This window comes from Larimichthys crocea, chromosome XXII (assembly GCF_000972845.2).
Source record: "Larimichthys crocea isolate SSNF chromosome XXII, L_crocea_2.0, whole genome shotgun sequence".
Taxonomy (NCBI): Eukaryota; Metazoa; Chordata; class Actinopteri; family Sciaenidae; genus Larimichthys; species Larimichthys crocea.
In genome coordinates this window covers 5,017,605-5,043,434 of record NC_040032.1, presented here as the reverse complement: position 1 = coordinate 5,043,434, position 25,830 = coordinate 5,017,605, and the positions used below count along the sequence as shown (strand labels likewise).

The following is a 25,830-nucleotide window of genomic DNA, read 5'->3' as shown; positions in this document are numbered from 1 at the left end:
CATGTTGAGCGTGGTACACACCATGTCACCAAACAGCACAGTCTACCAGACTACCTGTAGTCCTATATATAGGCCCACTGACTGATTACTGCTTGTAGAGACCTGTGATGCTAATTAGTGGACACACCTTGAATTAACATGTCCCTTTGGTCACATTATTTTCAGTCTTTTCTAAGGGTACCATCATTTTTGTCCAGGCCTGTTTCATGAGTTTATTTTTTTATATAAGTCTGTTGAAGCATGCAAGCAATGTCTGACTTTCATTGGTTAAATTTCATAGAATCTTTATTTATTATTACTTTTTACAGATTGAAGTTATTTCTGTGACCATTGTGAGTTTTTCTTTCATTGAACAAAGGGTACCAACAATTTTGTCCACGTGTATAATCTTGGCTGGTAACGGTGTGCTGAAGAGCATCAGCGTCCACGTGGTCCATTGTGGCTAGATCTTTCTGTGATGACAGGTGGTAAATTGGACCAAAGAGGCAGACGCTGAGTTCACAAGTGGTGATGTGTTTATTCAGAGACACACAAAAAAGGGGGGAGAGGACGACGGTGGGGTAAGGCTCCGGGAGAGGAGCGGGTCCGGAGGAGGAGCGGGTCCGGAAGAGGAGTGGGTCCGGGTTGGCAGCTGCTGAGCAGGGTTAGGTGATCTGTAGCACAGGGAGGTCAGGGTCAAAAAACAAGCCAGGAACACAGGGAGGGAAAAAACACAGGAAGACCAGGAAAGCACAAGGAGTATCAAAAACACTGGAAGTACAAGTCAAATCGAAGGGGAGCCTGATAAATTACCACGGGGGAAACTTTAAAGATCTGGCGAAGAGTGAATGGAGAACCGGTGTATTTCAGCAGGCGGTTAATTGAAGATGAGCCTCAGGTGTGTGCTGCAGCAGCTGCCTGTGTCAGAGACCCGCCCCTATGAGGGAGGGAGAAACACAAGGAGGGGAGGAGACAACAGGGCAGCACAGACGTGGATGTAACAATGATACCCAAACCAAGGACTGACACACCTGAACTGTGCACAACCCAGGTAATGAGGAGGAAGAAAAGGACCTGGAAGAGACAATGAAGATGGTCGTGTCCATTGTCCAGAACTACAAAGAGAAGGCAGGAGTGGGCCAGGATGAAGGAAGAACAGCAAAGAATAAGGAATGAAGAGAACATGATGAAGATGAAGAATTACCGGTCTGTTGTACAGGAGTGGACCAGCAGAAAGTAGCAGTTCTTCCTGCTACTTTCTACTGGTCCACCCCTGTACGATAGACTGGTAAGGGAAGGTGGATGATCAGGAGGAGAAACAGTCTGCTGCCCAGCGTGAAACAAGAGTCAAGTGGAGAGAGGAAAAGGGCAGAAGAGAGACAAAACAGGCAAATGAGTCAGAAAGCTAGCAGAGGGAGGAGAAGAATGAACGAGAGAAACAGAAGACTTAAAAGAAAGAGGGGAAAGGGGAGAGGAAGGACAGAGCAAACCAGGAAAAAGAAGCTCCAAATGTCAGCTGGCTTTCAAAGCTGAACACATGGTGGAGCAGGAGTTTCTGTAATTGAAGCCATTCAGCGAGGACGAGGTCAGAGGTACAGAGGTAGACTGCAACTTATCTAATGTCCTCGTGTAAAATGACCGAACTGATGAAAAACAAAATAGATATGCCTCGTGTTACTGCACGGTGACGGAGTTGTTGCACATTGTGCTTGCTCACAGTGTCGACAAGGTCAAGTAATCGTGACTGTCCCTGCCTTAGGTTGTCCCAAAGTTTTCAGGGGGATCTTACCCGTCATTGGTGAATCAGCCTTCCATACTTGACCTTTTAATTTTAGAGTCATATCACTGTTTTGTTTTGTTTTTTCAGTTAACATCTATTTGTTTCTCTGTCTTTGTATCTTCTGTCACAACATGTGCTGTATTACTGCACGGTGACGTTTTTCTTTGTTTTCTTTTACATGATTTAAGTCAGTTTACATCATGTTTACTCACAGGAGTAGTGGGATAGTGCTACAAAGGTTGACTTACATTGCTTATAATATATTTTGTGTGCTTCAGAATATTCACAGCACGACATTGGATAAGTTGCAGTCTACCTCTGTACCTCTGACCTCGTCCTCACTTACAGAAACTCCTGCTCCACCACGTGTTGAGCTTTGAAAGCCAGCTGACACTTGGAGCTTCTTTTTCCTGGTTTGCTCTGTTCTTCCTCTCCCCTTTCCCCTCTTTCTTTTAAGTCTGTTGTTTCTCTCGTTCATTCTTCTCCTCCCTCTGCTAGCTTTCTGACTCGTTTGCCCGTTGTGTCTCTCTTCTGCCTTTTTCCTCTCTCCACTTGACTCTTGTTTCACGCTGGGCAGCAGACTGTTTCTCCTCCTGATCATCCACCTTACCTTACCAGTCTATCGTACAGGGGTGGACCAGCAGAAAGTAGCAGGAAGACTTGCTACTGTACTACGACCATCTTCATTGTCTCTTCCAGGTCCTTTTCTTCCTCCTCATTACATGGGTTGTGCACCGTGCAGGTGTGTCAGTCCTTGGTTTGGGTATCATTGTGTGAGCGCAGTTGCAACTAGGGCTGCCAGAAACGATTATTTTGATAGTCGACTAATCACCGATTATTTTTTCGATTAGTCGACTAATCGGATCGTACGTAAATTGACTGTAAAACATACAGCTTATCGCACCAGCATGCAGCTGATCAGATCATTAGCTTTCAGCTTGAAGTATGAGCTAACTGAAAATAAAAACAATTAACATGATAGCTCATTAACCCTTTAACGGGGCTCTAAATTAACTTTTTTGATCACAAGCCAATGTGGCTGGTAAGTTACCAGCCAATCAGAATTTCCACTAGCCACATTTTTTCCCGTGCAAAAAAGACAGATTATGAAAGCAACTGAATTCATTTGATCATTTTATTAACTAAAGCTTTAAATTAATATTACAATGAAGTTGGGAACTTAAGTACATACAAAAATTATCCTAACATTTCATTACTCATTAACCCTTACTGTACATACTATTCAGGGTCTAGTATGACACATTTTTTGTACATAACAATAAAATAAAGCGAAACTAATTAACTACGTAGCATATTTGCACACGTAGAAGCATGTTTAGGAGAACATACACCGGACCAAATACGCCACATTCACGCAACGCGCCAGGAAGCCTGTTTGACCAGTGAGAGCACGTGCTGTGCGGGTTCCCGTAGAAACCGCGATCACGCGTCCCGCGAAATAGATCCACCTTCGCCCTCGAGCCTTTCCAGGCCGACCCAGAGCCGGTCAGCCAGCGCCGGGGAGAGGTCCCACAAGGGGAGCCTCCCACTCCGTGCGGCCGTCCCTGACCCGAGTTGAATCCCCCGGGCAGACTGCGCGGAATTTGTGATTGGTTAAAATTACAACACCGCCCTGAATTCACGGGGATTCACTGAAGTTGCGTTGAAGAAAAGCAAAGTAAAAACAAAAACAAAAAACGGATCGTCGACTACTAAATTAGTTCTCGACGATTTTGTTCGTCGACATAATCGTGACTAATCGACTAATCGTGGCCCTAGATGCAACTCAAAAAATCTACCTCCTGCTTATTGGAAATGTAACCTGCTAAAGTTATTTAGCTAAGAGAGCATGTGTACTCCTCCTCCAACACGATACAGTACAGAATAAGTGCTAAGCTTCAGTCATATTAAGTTAACGTGAAATAATCTTTCCTTCTCACTGTTTCTTTGAAAGAGCTGAGAAAACACAGAGCAATGACTGCAAAGCTTTTACCTCACATGAAAGTCCTGTAAAGAAAGATGTTGAATGCAGTACATTTTGCACATGTGGAGTGAGTGAGGCAAAGTTTAAAGACATCATTTTGCAGTTGCAACCTCAACTTCTTTCATTTGCATACATTAATATTCAGCAAATTAATTGTAGATAACACCCGCTGAACACCCGCTGATCTGATCTTTATAAATGTCCTTAATAAATGTTAGTTACCTAATCATTATTTTCCATACCAGCCATCAGGCCCCTCCATCACACTTAACTGATATTAAAACAAGCTAATAGCTATTTATTGATTAGCAAACTGTGTTAGGCTAACAGTTATTATTGTTCTGCAATAGACAAATAATTTTTAATGACATTATCTTCACTGTACCTCCGTCTTTGTCGTGTTTTTTTTCTCCTTCTTCTCTTTTCTTCCATCTCTGGACATTGACCACAGAGTTTTGGTCATTTTTCTATTATTATTATCTATACACTATCTATTATAATTATTATTAAAATAATAATTATTCATATTTATTATTAAATTAACTATTATTCTCCTTTCAGATGCCTCGCGTGCCTTCACTACTCATTTAGGACATAATGTTCCTTCCTTGTCACATGTGAAGTCATTATTAATATACTGTAGGTCAAAATCAAACACAAATTTGCCTCAGAGGGTTTTACATCCTCAACAATTAGACCCTTTAAAAAGATGGAAAACCTCCCAAAAGGAGAGATAAATCAACACAATCGGATACATTTGTGTGCTGGCAAATAGTTTTTATTATTATGCATTACCCTTTGGCACATAGTAACAGCAGCACCTTAGAGACTAACAGTTGTTGTTGTTTTTTAAAAGAAAGAAAAGAAAACAGAACACTACATTTCTGTATGTGTGGTAAAAGATGATTCAAACAAAACAAAAACAAAGAAAGCATTACTTCTGGTAAAATGAACTGAAAAACAAGGCGACAATGCAATTAAGATGCTTATTATGCTCCAGAGTTAGCAAAGAAAGATGCAATTAGAGAAAAAACTAGTTTAAATTAAAAATGTTTAAAAAAAAATAGTAAAATTGTTGTATATGTTTATCACTGCTGCACATCAATGAACACTTACAAATATTCTTATATCTGTATACATTTACATTATAGCGTTATTAAATATGTATTGAATGTTTATATAGTGCCCCTGAGAGTCTGGTGAATAATCTGTTTCCATTGCACTGGTTTTAGTTTATATATTTCTTGTTAATTTCAAAGAAGCAAATAAAACGAGAAAAAACTGAATTCAGCATTTGAAGTTGTGCAAAAGTGAACATGAATGATGTGCTAATGCAAGTAGTTATTTACATGTGTCTCCACTGGTATCAGCTGTATGTATGTATGAGCAACAGAAGTCTGCCAACCCATGGCGAGAGGAAGGGTCATTTCCAGACAATGACCAATCACTGCTATTTGATGAAGTCTTTTATTTTACAGCGCTGTGGATAATACACTGACTGCACACCTGCTCCTTCCTTGTAATAGACTGACCATTCCAATGAGTGAAAGTGCTGATCCCTTATTAAATTAACCTATTAAATGTGCTTCATTAAAGAAGGGAGGGATATAAATGAAGCGGAGGGAAAAGTGACTTTTCTTTTTTTTTTGGGCTCACTATGAAATAGATTCCTCTTCTCCCATTTACATTTGGAGAAATTTCTTTTTACTTTTAGTTCAAGGCTCAGAAGCTCAAGGACAATTTTGTCAGGGTGCTTGCTGCTGATGGATATCATAACTTTAGATTTACTGATTGCTCCAGGGACTCATCATGTCAACATAAAGTTAATAGGAGGGACTCGTTAACTGCTCATCAATCTTTGGTAGAGATTCCTAAAATGTTGCACATGAAGTGTTTCCTGAGAAATAATCATCATAAACAGCTTATGCTTGTATGGTGCTTCTTTGGGGGTTATTAAGAGTGGTTCACAAAGCATGATAGATGAGATGGGACAGACATTGTGGCATTAGACCCAAATGTGATGGATAAAAGTGTTCAACACTTTTTCGAGACCCATGCTGTGAGTAACATATAACCTTGTTCAAAAATTCGAGGCAAAAAGAAACACACAAACAAGTACATGTGCGAGACTGAACACAAAAGGATGGCACTCTTCGTTTCTCTCTTGCTTTCTCCTTCCATGTCACTCCCTCTTCTACTTCTTTCATAGAGGTCTGTCTTTGTTCCTGAAATAGCGACAGAGAACACACAATGTGGTGTAACCAAAATCTGAGAAACTGACAGAGATGATGACATTGGACTACTTGCACAAAACAATCCAGATAAAAGAACGTATCTATTAAGGTGATATTCAAAATGAGCTGTTTATGTGTCCTGTCCTTATCGCAAACACCATGATGCATAACAAGATTATTCATTATTCGGAATATGATAATGGAAGAAATACACATCACGAAACCATAAGGAGTAGAAGATATGTCAAGCCTCAGTGTGTTGTCTTAAATTTGCATATTTCATCTATAATATTTGTTATTTTACCAAAATATGTAGATGAGATGGGATACAGCAGTGGTTTGTTCACTACTGACAGCTTATCTAGCATTAGGTAAAAGTTAGAGTTTGAGAAACAAAGAAATGTCAATCTATTCAGTGTGTTCTAACTCTCCCCACAATGAGTATAAAACATTGAATTAAAGGCATTAAAAGGTCATTTTTAAGTGAGGTTTTTCAAAAGAAAGGACTAAAGTGTTTTGATTGTCTGCTTTACTTGTATGATCTTTAAAATTAGCTTGCAAAGGATTTTGAACCTCTGACACATTCATAGTCAACCCACACAGTTTGGCTTGCTGATTAACTCTTCAAGACGGTTTGAGTGAGTTCAAACTGAGCTTGATTGACATCTCCCTCACTTTCCTGTTTGCACCAGTTAGCACAGGACAACTCTGTGTAATAAGAATAACTTATCATTCTTCTTATTACATAGAGTTCCCAGTTTAAATCAAAACAACTTTAACCTACGTTACAGGTCTGACGTATGATAACTGGTAAATCTGGACCCTGAACAGCTGAAGGTGAAATTTGGGACTAAAGTGGAAGTAAAGGTAAAAATCCTTTACTTTTACTCTCACTGGCAAAATTGAGAAATAAAGCTATTTGTCAAAACATGATTTACTTAAAGTGGTCAAGGGTATACCTTAGATGACTGCAGAACAGTTTCTTGTAAGTGATTGTACAAATTATTTGGCTGTGATGAACAATACATTATCTGAAGCAATATGTTTAATTCAGTGGTATTACATTCTCCTTATCATATGATTTATCTGATGTGCCTCATCTGCCAGCAGCAGAGTTTCTTTCCGGACTCAGTTTAATTTTCTTTCTGTTTCCATTTTAATCAATTTCCTATTTATCCTATACAGTGGTCCCTCGTTTATCACGGGGGATACGTTCTAAAAATAACCCGCAATAAACGAAATCCGCGGAGTAAGTTTTACAATTATTATACATGTTTTAAGGCCGTAAAACCCCTAACCACACACTTTTTTACACGCATTTTGTACAGTACTCCCTTAGCCAATTTAGGACACAGAACACAATGCACGTTCATACTGTACACTGTAAAAAAAAAGCATGCAAAATGACACAAAAATCTGCGAAAAGTGAACCGCGTTATAGCGAGGGATGACTGTATTCCTATTTGTATATTTATACATTATACATACATACATACTGTTTGTTTGTTTTTTATTCCACATATATATTTTTACTAGAGATTAAGGATTTCAAACAAAACAACTTTGCTGTACAACATAATTTAGGCAGTGTATGGATTTTTAAAAAGAATGAACAATATGGCTAATGTACGGTGACCCTTGTCTATAATTGACTTACTGCTGCATACATGTGATCAATCATGTGATCATTAGAGAGTTGCTTTTCAGTGTTAGTCCTACCAAAGATTCTTTGTCTCCTAATTGACTGTGGTCATCTCGCCTGCGATCTCCAAACCTAGTTTGGAAGAGTTGTGAACATCATGGATGATGAAAATAGATTGTGTTGTGCCAGAGATCATCCAGAAAGTTATTTAAAGTATATCTTTTTTGTTATAGATCATCTTTGGAGAAACCAGACCAATGATTCAGCACCAACAGAGAGAAGAGATATCTGTACTGCCAGATCTTGTGAGAGTGTGTGGCTTAGACAGAGATTGGTTTTTAACGATTTTAGGGTCAGAATGTTCAGAAGATATGTAACTTCTGAGTAAATATTTACTAAAGTGACCATTGACTCCAATTAAAGTCAATAGACTCGGGACCTGCTTCTAAAACATGTCATAGATACACAAAGTGTCTCTTTTGTAAGTAAATCACTTGATGTGTCTTCACACGAAGCAAGAACACTTTTCTACTCCAACATTGCCTTTTTGTAAGAAGTCACTGATATTTGATAAACACCCAATCTGCATAAATTCATAGCAGCAATGATGTGGTCCAAATGTGGATTTGTACTTTAGATTGTAGCAATTGATGCCACAACCAAATTTGCATATCTGGCAAGCCATCTTGGATTAAAACATACCCCTTGTCTTCATTTTCAAATGACAGACAACAGCTATAAAAGTTGGAAGTTCATCATCATTCAGTCTCTTTCAATAGGAATGTTTCTTTGAGGCTTGGAGACTCAACTTGTCATAGTAAGAAAAGCACAGGAGATACTGACAACATTAATGATGGCTTCATTGTATTCAAGTGTTCCAGTTAGCCATGACTGTGTGACAGTGACAGTGTGTTAGCACGCATCACACCAGGACCCTGCAATCATTCACTCAGCCATCATTAAGATTGTTATTTACACCTGTGATTTTCCTCAGACAGACTCGCTTTGCACAGCTCTAAACCACAAGCTAGCTCCTTAGCTTCATAGCTTGTTTATTCACTTGATCAGTCTACCTAACTTTCTCATTTTTTACCTTTTAGACAAGTTGTAATTTTGACCTTTACAATGCAGCAGCCTGTTTAAATCCACAACTGTCAGATGTTAACTTGTGGGTACCCATTAGCCCTGTGTACTTGCATTTTCAAAGTGCCACCATTCCTTTTAAATTGAATAGAATGGACAGTAAGTGCTCCACTCTGGGATGACTTTGAATATTCAAAGCAAACCAGGGGACATCAAATATATCTGTTGGTGTTCACTTTACACTTTCAAACTCTCATGTCACCTCCAAAAAAGTCTCTTTGGGTGTAATAGGCCCTATTTAATGAACAACAAATGTTAAATCCATCTCATTGATTTACCTTACATAAAACACACCTCTTATGCATAACGGAGGTATTTGAATGTGGCACCACACAGAAGCAATCTAATGTAATGTGGCTTCATTCATTGGATCTTACAAATGATATTGAAATGACAAGTGAAAGCGGAACAGTTGCTTTTCATTTTAGCATATTAATTACACTGAGGGAGTGACTGAGCGCAATCCCTCTGTGCCCAGCTGGCTCTCGGTCAACCATAATGACTAAGATTCACATCTACAGTATTGATCGGGCTCCGACTTTGGCAGGGCCACCAGTCGTTTATAATCTGTCCCTGCCGCTGCTCCCGATCTCTCGCTCCTTTCGGTTAAATCGTTTGGATCTCTCCACAATGTGAGAAAAAAAACACGACTTCATACTGTAAATAGTATTCCATCGTAACAGCAGTTAAAAGGGTTTTATTTGCATAGAAAATAGTACAAGTGCTACATTCTCTGAATGGATCATGAGGGAATATAAGTAAAGAGTAAAATACAAACAAATAGTCTCAATGTCTGTAGGACTAACAGAACAAACTTCCTCTTTATTCTTTTCCTAATCTGTAGTTTGATGTGCAAATCAGAGCGACACTTACAATTGGGAAAATCATGGTTTACCATGAGACAACAAATGCTATTCTTAGGATAAGAATGCAGAATACAATATATACAGTACATATACACAATAAAGAATAAACAGTAGGCTCCTGAGCACCAAGTTTTGTCTGCCTATTTGGATGCTCACTATTATTTACACATTACACAGAAATCACACTATTTCCAACACCAAACCATCTTTGCTGTGTCATAGATTGTCCTTAATTGCCACCAGGATTCTTGTGAAGATGAAAATATCATATACTGTGTAAGAGCATCGGCTATAGAGTTTACTTAAATTGTGATAAAAACACAATAATGGTGAGCAAAAACAGTGATTGAAAGATTTTGGGGCTTATTTTCTCAGGGATTTGGCTGTTTGTTGATATAATTATTATATTAACTGTCTCTGTGTGTGCAGCAACAGTGATAGATATAGTTTATTCTTCTAAAGCTGGTGATATTTCTTCTGGCTGAGTTCTTCCAAAAGCTGAATTATTTAAAGACAATGTTGTATTAAAAAAAAAGAAAAGAAAAAACTTGTATTTTGTCAGAAGTTATAAAGTATTAAATCACAGCTGTTACTGCAATTTGCCACTGTAGATGAATTAGCAGCTCAGTCTTTATTTGTAGCCTTTAATGGGAAAATTAAGACTTTTAATGTGTTAATATTTACAACGTCTAAGGGATTTATCATGAACTGGCTTTGGTTTCAGTTCTCACAGGCTTGCCAATGTTGAAGCCTATATGCTACAGCTGGAGCACCTGGCTTTCCGCCTGATGTTGGCAAGAATGCTCTGGCTTTGAGCTGACCCTGATCATTGGCAGTTTCTGCACTACAGTGAATAGGGTATTATATTAACATTATATTAAACCTCATTATTTCAGAAATGGAGGATCAGCTTTTGCTATCATTCAAATACGTTCCATAAACACTGCGAATGAGACAAAAATAGGTGACAGGCCTATTCCAAAGCTTGCAAAAGCAGTTGCCTGTCAGTTTGAGATTAGTTTTTAGTATTTTATTGGTTTCTTTTAAGGCGTTGCATTGGCTCCCTCCAGTTATCCATCTAAACTTTTCATCTCTTGTGGGTTTACTGGGCCCAGTTGACTCTTCGCCTTCATTTGAATCCTTGTTGTACAGCTGCCTTTTTATTCTGTTTGTTTTAGCCTGTGGCAGGGATTATTCATTTACTCTTTCATAACTCTTTTACTGCATTGATCATTAGTTCAATTTTATTTTCCCTACTGACTCCTTAATTTTGCGAGGCACAAATCTCTGTGCGATGCATGAATTAGTTATCTTAAGACTTAGAAACCCTCCCATGGCCTCCCTTTCTCCTCCTTCATTACATGCTGCCATTATAACTGCAGCCGATTTGATAAGTGAAATAATTAAGAGATCATAGCTCACAGTCGGTTACATCAGGCGTTGTGAGTATTATGTTTACTTGAACTAGTCAGCAGTGTGCTATGTGTCAGATCTCATTAGGACTGATCTTGATCCCACACAAGTTCAAAGAAGTCACTGACTGACAGACTAGGAGGCGACCAGCAACAGTCAGCTTTTTATCTGGTTCAGAAGCTTTCTGGCTGCAAATTTACATTTCATGTGATTTCACTGGTATCCAGTGATGTGTATGCTTGCGTCATTGATTGTGTTTAGGGTTAAAACATTAGTTTTTGGTAGAAATGAGCAGCATTTTGCTTGTCTTGCTTTTCTTTGTTTGGTTTGCTCTTTTTTTGAGCCTGCCAATTGTAACCCACTGACTCAACGACTCAATTGATAAACTAAATGTAATTAAAAATAAAATTATAATACATACTGTACATTCACTCAGAAGCGCAAACAAATTTGTACACAATTGCACAGTATTACATATGACACAGATGCAACTATATATATATATATCTTGTATATATATATATATAGCAGTTCAGCAGTATCAGCAGTATTTTCACATAAAACTGTATCAAAAAATACTGCTTAAAACAAAACACGCACATATTTATAAACACACACCCACACTGACACTGCGCATCGATTTCCCCTGAACTTCTTCACCATCATATGTCTATTATTTGTGGTTTCATCCTTTCTGCCCTCACTGTCTGGGATTATGATCTAACTTTTCTTCATATGCCAAATCCCCTCGGGCAGATCGTCCCTGTCTGGGAATTATGCTGCTAAATGACGAGAATACAGTCAGACGCCACTGGGACTCATAATCTTAGTGGTGACCTTGTAATTGCAGCTGTCCCATGAGAGCTGTGGTGCATTTTTAATACATATATTTCAGGAGGAAATCAATTTTATTAGTCAGTGTTGGGTGGTGATTTCTTACAGGGATGCCATTGATTTTTCCATTAACAAATGCTGCGTTGAGTTCTGTTTCTGTAATTATACTCCAGTAACTAATCCAAAAACAGCAATGAATGAATAGAACAAATTGTGAGTTCTGTGTGATTCCTGTGATGGTGATGAAGTATTAAAGCCAGACACGTGGTTATTCTTGTTTTAGGAAAAAAAGGTAAAAGGCAATGCAATGAAGAAACAAAGTACAGTGTCATTAATTTATTTTACAGGGACGATGTGGTTATATAGCATGCATCTTAGACCTTGAGGCTATTGTGATGCCCCCCTTGGGTTTTTACTCAACCTATCCAGATGCAGCAGATAAGGCTGAAAAAAATCAGTGTCAGATATTCATTATATTTGTGGCAATTAATGGTTTAAGAAAAGTAAGAATTCTGAAATTGCACCAAATTTCAAATTTAAAGAAAATCTTCATGCACAAAAGGGACACATTTTCACAACTTGGCAACAACTGGACTAGTGTGATTTCATGTTTGCTGGCTTTGAGAGGAGAGAAAGCAACATAAAAACAGAAAAATAGGGAAGATTATATATATGATTTCACACCAAAATGCCCAAACAGGATACTGTGTGTGGAATGTGATGATAAGAGTGTGATAGCTGTCTGATGATGATAGGTGAGATGGATGCACTCCTGAGGCTCAATGCTAATATTGCTTTGTAAGATCGAACTGCTCTCTCATTTTTATTTAATGCTGATGTATATGGGCAACACATCCTGACAGAACAGGAATTTAGCTTGATGTCCTTAAGTAAAACCTGTGGAGAACATTAAGTGTCAATAGAAGTTTAAATTAGATAAAAGCTTTTGAGGCACATTATTTTCTTACAACTTGTGTTCAGATAAACTGACCAGCCACTTTATTAGGTACCTTAAATTCTACATTTTAATGAAGCTTATAATGTTTCTGTTTTTGTTCACGCTGTCAAAGAGGTATTTATTTATGGTATTTATGGTATTTATTATGTTTATTATTGAGGTTGTAGTATAGTTAAACTGGACGGCATTATATTGATGTTAAAATATGTCTCAAATGTGTCTTGAGTCGTGTGAGGTTGATGATCTGTGATCTATTTTCAGCTTACATGTGATTTTATATACTGGCTAAAGAGAAATATAAACATTTTATACTCTATAAAGGGCTGAGGTGGCCATTTGCAAACCTAAAAAAGACACAGAAACAGAAATGCCTGGAAACAGAAGTGACACACGATGATGTGTAGTGACAGAGAGAGACAGATAAATCATAACTCATGTCAGATAGGGGACTGGTTTTGAGATTTGTCACTGCAAAGCTGTCAAGGTGATCCATAAATGTGTTTAGGGTGCATACTCAAGCTTTCAAACTCACATTACTCTGAGAGCCAGTCAGAAGTATATTAGGCTCTTTTCAAGGATTATCTTACTGGGGTGGGTGGAGAAGTTGAAACTGTCTTTTTTTCCACCTTTTTAGAGGCGGGGGGGGACTCTCCTCGTAACAGTATTGAGTTGGTAAAAATCATTGTTCCTTTAATAACTTAAAGTCTTCTGAATATAAGATGGATTTAAACTGATACTAGAGGCAAAGACAATTTTGAGATTTTTGGCTGTTTTGCTTCCATAATGTCTTCTTTCAGACTACTGGAGAGAAAATATTTAGGTGTTTATTTTACTATACTTTTTCTGTTAGATCAAAACATCTGAACTTCAGTAGCACTTTCATACATCAAATATTGTTCCTACATTCTGAAGGCTTGTATAAAAGAGTTTGTTCATGTATCATTCATAGCCTATATATATATATATATATATATATATGCTTTTATCCTATTCATCAGTAGTGTCTCCTTTAAAATGTCAATGGAACAAAATCACGTTAGAGGTAGAATTCATAGCCAAATGTGTGGAATCCATAAGAAAACTGGACATCCATCCATTTACTGAACATTTCAGCCACGTTCTGTTCTTGAACCAAGAGCTCTTTAAAACTAAGAGGGGGCAGTCTCCTCTTGACTGCAGTGTGTTGTTAAAATCAAAAGGCAAGTCAATGATTCGATGAATGATTAAAGTCCACTGCTCACCAGGAGCATGTTGACCTCCAAATAAAATGACAAAATACATTTTTTGTAATTGCCTGAGTAACCTTGTTGGTGCCCCAGAACTGCAAAAATACATCACACATCACTCAGGTTATGTTATATTGTCATGGTTACAAAAGCCAAAGTTGACTGTTGGTTTGAATTGGAACATTTTCTGTGTCACTACTTCTTTGTGTGGAAGTTAGGGTTGTCACATTCTTTCTTCCTTTCCAATAGACAGGAATCATTTTTCGTTATTCCTTCAGGGTTTTGTCAGTGAAACATAAACGTCATTATTAGCATTCGCTCAAACACCTGGTGCTGTCAAGAAAAGACTTCCTGGTGTAGCGCTGACACAGAAACAGAATTGTTGTCCTCCACATCAGTGGTCCCCAACCTTTTTTGCTCCATGGACCAGTTGGACAGGTAATATGATCATATAAAATGATACCAGCATAAATACAAATAGAAAGTGCATAAAAATACAACAGACCATTACACTGAATTAGTGGGAGCCCAGGCTTGTTTCTCTGGAATGAGCTGGTCCCATCTAGTTGTAATGGGAGACAATGACACTCAAAGTGTATTTGTTATGTCCAGTCCACTCCATAATTTTGTTTTGGATTTTCCAAAGAAGTTCTCCAAAGACATTTGTTTTTTACTCATTTTTGTCATGGGATCAACATGAGCATCTTGAAAGGCACAGATGCTGCTCTACATATCTTATATATTGATGTTATTATTTGTTTTTGTTAGGAAGAATGATGAATGAATGAACAAAATTACAAATCAAGGATGATAAAAAATAAATAGCTAACACACTGCAGACTCTCCCCTGGTATCCTAAAAAAGGAAACAGCCAAAACTCTTTTACCCTTTTCTAATCCCTTTTCACTGTTCATTTTTTGTGCAGTATCATTAGCAAAATTACCAGAAATACCAACAACCTTCTGAGATTTGCACTTAGTCTGTCATTAGCATAATTTCCTTTTTCAGGTTTTGTAAGAACACATTTTTTGTGCGCCCCAAAATATCTTATAATACATACATATGTAATACATATAAGTACAGTTGCTTGCTTCAAAATGTAATGAAACTGCATCACCTGTGAAAGTGCATCAACTTATTAAATGTCTCATATCTCTAGAAACATGCGTCCATGTGTTTGCGTGTTGCATTCAAGCTCCTGTTTCTCTGTACTGTATGTGTCCCTGCCCTTCTAATACTAACAACTCCTCCAAGCTCACTCCTGCAGGTGTCAGAGGGAGGCAGGGCAGCATAGCCATCAGGGAGAAATATGGGCTGTAAGCCGGAGCTGTAGCACCATTACTGCCAGCGTCTTACTGCTGCTTTCATCTGTTAGCTCTATCTCAATGGTCATCTGGGGAACCTGGCGGCCACACTGCCATCAAATTGGAGCTGGGCAGGAGTAGGAAACAAAGACCATTATACAAGGTCTGTGTGTAGGTGTGGGTGTGTGTGTGTTTGTGTGTGTGGTTAGGGCTGGGTGACATAGGCGTGGGGCCAAGAGTGAGAAATGTAGTTCAGTGCCAGTGCCCGAGCATGTCTGTGTGTATGTGGTTGCAGACATGCATTTCTGTGTGTGTGTGTGTGTCCTTGTGTGTGGATTACAACAGAGAGAGAGAGAGAGAGGCTGCATAACAAATCAAAAGCTCTGGTTTGTCCATAAGAAGCCTCGTGTCTGGAGGCTACAAAGAAAAGCTAGCGCAACACTTTGTCTGCACTGCCTCTCTCTCTCTGGTGACAGGTCGTTTCACTGAACAACAGTCCTGCTGCTGATACAGTACAGGCTTCTCTGACACCGCTGTTCAATCAAGTAGAGGATAAAGTAACCAAGTGTTTATGTGTTTCGTGTTTGTATGACAGTATCATTGGTTGCAGCATTCAGTAGGTGGGTGCACAAAGGCTGTGTGGGGCTACTTCTAAAAATTATTTCAGGTTAAAATTTTAAAAAGAGATTCCTTTCATTTTCACTTTTCAGACACTAGAGTGTCTAGCACTCGAAATAAGGCCATTATATCAATATCAATGGTAAGGCTGTCTGGCATTTTCTCCTGCAGCTGCTGCATTAACTACTGCAGTACACACTCCATTGGTTTGCCAACAAACTGTACAGAAAAACCCTGACCTTTGACCCTAAATGTGTTGACCTCCATAATGAGTGTCCGATGGCAGTCATGCCTTGCTGACAGGCTGAAGTTGTGGCAGCTGCAATTTTAATGTGGAGAAGAATAGTAGAAATGTTAATGTTGTGCATGTATGAATTCCCAGTCGTGACTCTATGGGGAAATTTTTAGATAACATGCAGATACCAGATTAGAAAATGAACATTTTGATCGTTAACATTTTGATGTAGTTCGTAGTATACCGTTTTGTTATGTTGTGCAAACAATTTCCCCTTGTTTATTTGATGGTAAACTGCTATAATGCAGCAAAATGTTCTCAAAGTTGGCAAAGAAAACAAAGAACAATCAAGAGAAAAGAGAACTGAGCGGTCAACAGAGAAATACATACATTCTCCAGCCTGTGCTCAGATTCAAGGCACTGGTTTCAGGCAAACCGTGCCATTGTGTGTGTTTTAGCTGGTTAACTAATCATAGCTTATGTACCACAATCTTTCCCCAATCTTAACAAATGTGTAGTTGACATGACAAAATTTGGAGAAAATGAATAATTAAATGTAATCTGAGGTTTTGCAAATAATAGAGTGGAATTTAGGATTCAAATAATGTACCTCCATAACTTTTAGAAACAATGAACCACAACAAAATATTTGTATTTCTGTTCCAAAGAGGTGTAGCATGAGAGTCCCTCCTACTGTAAGCAATGTAGATGTGTATGTGTGTGAATCACATCAATACTTGCAGCGGTGAGCTGCAGAAAAAGGACATAAAGAAGAGTTATGACTCTATCTCCTGGTGTTTCTGTCTCTGAGGGAGCAGCCACGTAAGAGAGACCTTTTAGTGCTGACACATGCCTGAGTGCCTTTAAGGTTGAGGGGAGAAGATGTTATGTTTCTGACGTATGACTGCTAGTACAAACACTCCCGAGCAAATGATGGCAGAGATAATGATGGCTGCTGTAGCTGCTCAATCCCCACATGCTAGTCTGAAACTCAGTTTGTGCAGCCATGGGTGTAGCTGTGGGTAAAATGCACATGATGTTCCTCTTGCAATGCCATGCACGGGTTGTCGTCTATATGAGCCCCTCAGGGGTCGATTCATATTTGCACCATTTAGGTGTGATTGATTTGCCACTCAGGGTACGCCTACAGCAGTCTGAGATCGTCTCTGCATTGCCCAGAGAGCTGTTAGTTTTATGAATAGATCTGATATGCATTTGTCAATAATGTGGATGTGAACATTTCCACTGGAATGGCCCAGAGGCAGGTTAAGGAATAAGTGTGTGCAGCTTGTATATGTGTGTTCTCAAGTTGTCCTTGTAAAAAAAAAAAAAAAAACCTAAGAAGGTGTAAATAAGGTGGTGAAAAATGTGTCAATACACCTTAAATATTATAAATGTCTTGTGAAATTGGTAAGCAGGTAAGCAGATGTCAGGAGAGGTGAGAAAGGCGAAAATATTGGATTTTTTGGATTGCGTATAATGCTTAACGAATAAATTTATAATATTATCGCACCTGAAGATGGAGTGCCATGGTTTTTTTACCCATGCTTGTCTGTGCCATGGATAGTTTTCGTTTGTTGTATTTTCATCTGCACCAAGCTTTGTGCACTTTGCTGGAAAAATGCACTAATGTGAGTAACTTTGTAGCCAAACTTCTTCTACAACAGTGAGGAAAAATGTAGATTACATTTTATACAGTAGGTTGTTGTTTGTGTTGTTTCTGTCCGCTCTTCTGTTTCACATGTTGCGAACAATGAAAACGTCTTTGAAAAGTTGTGAGGATTATAGCTTAAAGCCCTCAGAGAATGCTGCACGAAAAGGGCCGAGTGCTCCAGCATAAAGACACTTTTGCTCAGACAGTCAGTGATTGAAAATGACTGAATCTGCTCTGAAAATGTAGAAAAGAATATGTTCCGAAAAAGATAAATGTGGTGCTAGTTAAACCACAGTCATAACCTTACCATAACCTTAATCAATAATAATAATTAATAACATTTTTAATTTAAGGGTTGCTAAGGGTGGATATGTGACAATTCTAAGAAAAATATAAGTTTTTCCTGCCTTGTGTAAGATCAATAGAATATGTTGAAGTGTTTTTATCTGTCACAGCCCTTTAACAGCTACAGCTTATAATGTTTGAAAAGAAAATGGTCAGCTTGTTCGACTACTTGATTGGCATCAGAAGTCTGTTGTCTTGCATAGTTAATATCATCATCCCACTTCCATTACACTTTTTTTCACTTGTGTGGTGCAATGACAACACCACATGCACAACACATTAGAACATGGTTTAGCAATGAAACAAAGAATTTTCACATTTTTTGGACTCATTGAAAATGGTGTGAAAGGGTTAGAAGGAATAATGTTCAAACAGACTTATTTTTAAAGACTCGCCTCAATGTAACACTTTAAGCTAGGCACTTAAATCAACTGATCCTGTATTTAACAGGGCTGCTACTCTATGTTGGGAAATAATAAATTAACAATAAACAAATTTCTACCTTTTTTCATTAAGAAGAAAAGACAATCATAAAAATATCAAACCTTGTTCTCAGTCATCACATTCCAGGAAAAAAACAAAACAATGTCTGTCATTTCTTTGAATTGCTTCGTTTAATTGCTGTATAAGGAGAGAGACATGGCTTTACTGTGCTCTGTCCATTCAATGGAAATATTCAATCCCAGTATTCTCTCACTGTCTCTCTGACCTGCTGGATGCTCTGTCCTACCGCCATCAATCCTAATTCTAACATGTATTTGAATACAGTTCACGCAGAAATATTAGTTTGATCACTGCATTTGGTTAACTTTTGAGTGAGCACTTAATGGATTTCCCAAACAGTCGTGTGAGTAGAAATAGTGGAGCTACAACCAGGAAAATAACACCATACTAAAGAAATGCCCTAGCAACCACAGCGAACACCCTAGTCAATACATCCAAACATCATAGAAATATCCCAGTAGGACATAAAATTGCTTTTTTAGGAGTTGAAATAAATCATTAATACATTTTAATCAAATGCATATGAATTAAAAGTTAAGAAAGATGAATCACATTACTCACCCTAACTATTAGATTATTATCAGATTTTTTTTTGTTTTTGTTTTGCACCAAACAAAATGATTTATGATGGTCCTGTCTTCAGCGCACTTCAAACACCTGACTCATCTTCTTTTTATTATTTCTTTTATTATTTTATTAATTAAATGGAGATTTGAAAAGAACAATATATGACCATATTTACTGTGTAATATTTATTGAAATTCTAATGTAGAATTTTCTCACTTTCATTCACTGAGCTCCCCTGAAATTGTTTGGAGCCCCCACTGTGAAGGCCACTTTGAAAACCTCTGATCTAGTCTGAAATGAATTGAATGTCCTGGTCCTTTTTTCCCCCCCTTGAAGCCTACAACATTATAAGGAATCAAGTATTGCAACTTCCTGACAAACGTTTCCTTCTTCGCTTTTCTCTTCTCCCCCTTTATCCCCTCTCTCTTTTCATTTCTTTTCTTGTTTTTCCCAACCATCTTTTTTTCACCCCCATTGTCTTGATAAATGTTACATCGTGCATAAATGTTTTAGTGCCACATACAATTTTGATGGGGATGCCACCATTCTCGTGTGTCTTTAGGATACAGTATGTAGACCTAATTGTGCCGTGTGCAGTTATCCCTCCTTCGCTTTAATACAAAGGGATGAAGAGGAGGATAGAGAAAGAGAGAGGGAGAGGGGGAATACGTTAGAGGTCACTGCGTATACTTCCTATAACTGCAGTAAAATTGCACTGTACTGTATGACACATTTCTGCACGTTCATAAGTGTTTAAACGTTTCATACACAACCTCAACATAAACAGATAATTCGCTGTAAACTTGCTCATCTGTGAAAGTGACTGCCTGTCCCTGAGCATCATTATTGCCTGGTTGATTAGTCAGTGATGCTTTAAATGTTTGTCATATAGGCCGCCAGTGAGTGCATGAGGCAGCTCTACAGGGTCTGAGTGGAAGACAATTTGTGAAAAAAACAAAATAAAATATGCATATGAAACTTTTGACAACATTTGACTGTTTGACGTCCTCCCTGGATGAACCCAGAAAACGCAAAAACACAGCAACATCCATATCATCTGTCACCGGTTTCTCTTTTTGATACACACCTCCATTTTTATTTTTGTCTTGGCTTTTTTTTTGACAACAGAACACAGACACTAACAGACAGTGTCAGTATATATCTAACACACGATCTTGTTCAGTGGATCTCACAATGCACTATGAATGACAAACTAATTGAATTCATGTTTGTAATAAACTGATTTTTATATACAATAAAAGTAAAATAAATACAATTGTGTTTTTAGTCTTATTTGGGGCAGGTTTTGTTTGTGTTATGTACACACACAAACCTTAACTTCAAAACTGTCTCAACTTCCCAAACCTAAATCTATCCTCTCATCCAAATTTCAGATGAATCCCAAAAATTCAAACATGTTAAAGTCAAACAATCTTCACATATTTCATCCTCCGGTATTCTATGTCCCTGCTATGGCATCTGCTCCTCACGAATGTTTAAACACACACCCTTTTTACACCCACAAACACATGCAGACATGCACACACAGGTGTCGCTTTCCAGTGCGATGAATCTGCAGATGCAGCCTCACCGCATTTGGCGTGCAGCGGCTGACGTCAGGAGGAGAGCGGAGTGAGAGGAGTTGAAATAGGGCAGAGCAAGGAGCGGAGCGCTGAGAGGAAAACCAGCCGGAGGAGCCGGAGGATGGCAAACCTCTGCTGAGAGAGTTGGGGGACGCGCTTACCACGTCGCTTACTAACGCAGCTGCTACTGATACACCAGCCCGTAATTAATCTGAAACCTTTAAGCCCTGCCGAGCCAGGGGGGAGAGAGAGAGAGAGAGAGAGAGAGAGCGAGAGCGAGAGAGAGGAGTGGAACTAAAAGAGCGCAGTTTGGACGCGTCGCTGCGAGGAAATCTGTGGCTCGAATTTCCTTTCTTTCTGTTCTCTCACAGGTAAGGTTAAAGCTGTATTTACTAATGCGGAATAAAGAGCTCAAAGGTTGCTTGAAAAACGTATGTATTGTTTTCTTCACAAGTTTGGTTGTTTTGGGTGCATGACGCCGCTTTATCCGTCCTGTCGTGTTTGCATTTGGGAGTGTGAGTGAATGGGGAAACTGTGGAGAGGATGGCAGTGGCAGTGCTTTAATTTTAGTTTGTGAGTAGCTGAGGAGAAATGCATCAATAATAGAGAGAGGGGGAGAGGGAGAGAGAGAGAGAGAGAGAGAGAGAGAGAGAGAGAGAGAGAGAGAGAGAGCTCCAGAAAAGGATATATGTGAGGTGCAGCCTTATAGCGCAGGGCGATGTCAATGACAATCTGTGACAGTGTTTAACTACACTGCCTGCTATGTCGCCTATTGTCTGGCGCAACACGGGTTGTTATTAATCATTCAATATGAGCAGATGCCAGCTTTTGGTAGCCTCATATAACCGTGCAGCGGCTCTACCTGCACGAAAACAACAGGGCAGTGTTTGATAAATGGCTTCAGTAGGACTCCTCTGTCCGGATGCGCCAGGTTTGCTCAAGCAGCAGAGGGACAGAAATGATAACATAGTGAGACACGCACATCCCTCGCTGGGCTCTCTCTGGCGTGGATTCCCGGTCCCACCGCCACCACCCCCTTCTTCTCCTCCCCAGGTCCTCCTGCCGTCAGCCAATTTATTTGGTACCGGTGTCTCATCAAGCACATACACCCTTCATCTACCCACCAGCATGCACAGAACTCTTAAAAAAAATTTTGGAGGAGAGAGGGAAGGGTGGTTCTAAACAAGGCGAGATTTTCTTGTCTGATTGTGTTAAATGAGCTGCTTCAGCGCTCTCTCATGGGAAAATCCTATCAGTGTCACCAGAGAGCTGGCACAGCGGCAGCAAAGCCTCCGTGACGGCCAGCGGAGTGGGAAATGAGGATTGGCCGGCGCGCACGCTGCCGTTATATAGCGTATATTGCGCCGGAGCTCTCCATGGTGCTGAAAACGCTCCAGCCTCTCTTTGCTTCCCCCCTTTACTCCGCTCCCTGCTGCTTTCCCCCCTTCCAGCCTCTTTCTGGGTTTGTTGGATTCCCTCTCTTACCTGGAACCCTGATATGGAACCAACATCCAGCAAAAAGAATTATGGCAATCTATCAATGTGCAATCTGTGAAAAACTGCTTGTAAATGCTAGCCCTTCAGCTTTTATGCGGGCCAACAGCCCGTCCAACTCTCAACTCACGTAGTCTCGCACATATACATACAGCTGGCACACATGCAAAGACCTGGATCAATATCTTGCCCTTGCCCCTGGATGAGAATATTAATGGCAGCAGTTCTCAGTTGGATCTTTTTGCTCGGCGGGCTCCAGTCGGAACTCGTAATTTACAGTAACATACAACCTTTAGACATCAGCCCTATCATTCAGACACCAAATGTGACAAGATTTCTGGCTGTAAAAGTGAAATTTTGTGTTCTTTTGCTTTGAATTCAACAGTTGGATGTATTGTGTTTTTCATAGCCGACTCAGTAAAGCTGCAAAAGAAAATAATAGCATTTAAAAGGGCAAGAGAACAGCCACAGTTAATCAACACTGAGTTTACTCTACTACAATTTAACTACGGTTAAACATTATATTAACATAGTACCAAAATAGAATATAGACTCATGGAGGCTCTGAAATCACACATGAAATCACTTTTCCAGGCTTTTCTAAACGCCTCCTGCAGGAGCCACATCATGTCCTGAACCCTGTCAGAGCAGTTCTGCAGCCCACCCTCGGGTCACAGTCAAAGGGTTGAGAAATAATGATGTAGCCCAGAATAGTGGCTCAGTCGAGCTTATTGCAGTTTGCAATCTGCTGTGTAACTTATTAGCTGTCTCACAGAGAGCCATTACAGCGCGGTGTCCAGCAGATTATAGCTGCTTGTTGTGCTTCAGAGACAGCCTAATAGTGGGATGACTCACACACTTACAGATTGACACTGAAGACACACTAGCATATAGCACACTGGCGTACACACACACATAAAAAAAACAAAAAAAAAAATTCACTGTAACATCCCAGTCATGAGAGCTGAATAAAGCGTCAGGAGTGCTCTCTCCCTACTAAGCGCTTAAACCCTGCAAAAGCCAGAACCAGCTTGAAGCAGCGCATGTGGGTTAATGCATGTGTGCGGTGTGTCATGCATATTAGTTAGATAAAGCAAATTTCAAGGATGGTAATAAAGGTCTAATCTTATGTTGTGTAACCAGGCTGAGGAACCGTTCTCACGTGCTTCTGCAGGTCTTGCATGTGTAGGAGTCTGTTTAACCATGTCTCCAGACTGGATTTACACATATCAACATAAGCATGTAATTGACTTTTTGAGTGGCAACACACAGAATGTAAGCTGTAGTCAGCTTTATCTATGCGGTAAAATGTTATACAGTGTCAATACTGCTGTTTTGGAGTAGTTAAGTTGACAAAAGATGATTAGTATTCGTTTCTAGTAGTTTTTTGTTCGAGTGTCTTGCAGTATTGTTGCTTGGTCATGGATGAGATGTAGTTTAACTAAACAAAATGTGCTTAAAATAACACATACACATATAAAGTAAGCATACACCCAGCCTTGGTTTGAAAGTAATTTAATAATATGATAAATGTGATACTTTATTGACCACAGTAAAGACATCTTTGCTCGGTTTCTGAAAAGCCAGAGGTCAGAGTCAGCGATAGAACAGCAGACAGGAGTTCAGCTTCTTGCTCCAGGACATTTCAGTGGAGTGAGTGCTTGCTGATACAAGAGGCTGAAAACGGGTTGTTCTGGTAAAAAGCACAGTCTCTCTACCCACTTGACTTCCCTGCTGCTCTCAGATGCTAAACACTAAAAAAGAGCGAAGCCTGAGCACTGGAGATAGATGCAGAAAAAGATTCACTGTCGGTTTTCCTTCTATAATACAAAACAAGAGCAACCATCAGAGATATCCTGCATGTTATTCCTCTCTTGCTGCACTTCTCCTCTAGTGCTGGTTCAAATGAAAAATACTATTTTAAAGTTGTTTCGGATTTTGAAAGATTTTCTAAAGTTTCCAAAAAAAAAAAAAAAAAAAAAAAAGAATAAGGTCCAGCAGGTGGATAAAAGATTAAAGATGTGTTTTACAGTGTGATGATTTAGGTCTATTAGAGAGGAAATAGGCTGCAGGGCAGAATAGGATTTTGATGGTTCCTATACTACTGTTTCTGTGCAAGCACTTTGTAGCAAGTAGTGGCTGGCAAAATAGTGTTTTGTGCCAGTTTTAGAGGAATCTGCTTGTGTTTTGCACAAAAGCGCCAGATGTCAAACTAAAAAGTGCTTGTTACTAAGAATCTTTAATGCGAACAAGTATAGAGCAGGGATCACATAAATGATCATTACTCTGGCAGATATTTGGAGTTTCAGGTGGAGTATACACGTGCAAATAGTTGTTTGTTTATGTTCTCTTTTTACTATAAACAGAGTATATGACCCGCACCTTTTTAATGAATTGAAGGTAGGCGCTGCAGGCTCTAACCAATGGACACATAGAGAGCCCTGGATGACAATTCTGTATAATGCTAGATAAAGTAGAATAAATTAAATTTTTCATATCAATTATGATACCCCACTCGTGAACCATTTAAATCCTTGAACTCACAGTGCCTGAAAGCCCATACAGAGCTTGTCTAATCAGGAGCAGGATTTATTTCCACACAACAAAGCTATCCCCTTGAGTAAACCAAACCCACTTCCATTCTTTTTTTTTTTGTTTTTACGCCTGGTGACTTTGATTTGTTTGGCTTTGCAAATTTCCCAAACACATAATGAGCCATACTCCAAGACAAAGGTAAAAATGCATTACAGATGGTGGGTCACACTCTTATGGATTGACTTCATTGCCATACACTCACATTCCAATGGGGCTGACAAGATTAGTTTTAGATTGAACTGATGAAACTCTTTCTCATGGGTTTAGAGAGAGCACACTGACACTCACACAAACTTATACCCAGAGAAATCTAACATGATTAACACAAGGCTTTGACAATGGGAAGCACCTAATGTGAACAGCACAGAAACTAAGCACAGCTACTAACTTGCACCATTAGATTTGCTATACTTCTTTTTAATTCAGAGACACATCACTGTTCCCGTTGGCTCACCTGATAGGTCCTCTGTACTCCCTGTAGAGTGCACGGCCACAAAATGTGGGCAACACGGTTCACTTGAAATTCCGATCACTAATGTTGAACTTCTAGAAATGACCTTTACCGCTGCATCCCATATGAACACAGTGGCTGAGCTCAGAGCATCAGCACTGCAGCTCTGAGCAAATAGTGCTTGCTGCCTCCTCTGCTTGAATGGAGGAAACTGACGAAAGAGTCAGCAGAGAGAGAGAAATGTGTTGAGAGGTTACAGAAAGGTCGCCTGGCATATCTGTTTTCTGCAGTGAATTTAGTCAGCCATCTGTCTGTCCCTTTTATGCAGTCATTCTTCACTCAGCTGCTTAAAACTGCCAACTGGTGGTTTCTTTTGCATAGAGGTGTTTTGTCACATCACATTTAAAAGGGCGGTGTGATT

At 39.2% G+C, this 25,830-nt stretch overlaps 1 protein-coding gene across 3 annotated transcripts in view; it reads left to right on the top strand.

Moving 5' to 3' along the window:
* The window catches only part of fstl4 (follistatin-like 4), a 258,262-nt gene that overhangs the window by 50,060 nt on the left and 182,372 nt on the right, over positions 1-25,830 (top strand). For 2 of the 3 annotated variants that reach the window (XM_019272621.2, XM_019272610.2), the window contains exon 1: positions 20,920-21,240. The exons of the other annotated variant lie outside the window; for it this stretch is intronic. The gene's annotated coding sequence lies outside the window, so the exon portion shown is untranslated. Of the gene's footprint in view, positions 1-20,919; positions 21,241-25,830 lie in introns of those variants that run through there. 3 annotated transcript variants of the gene reach the window in all.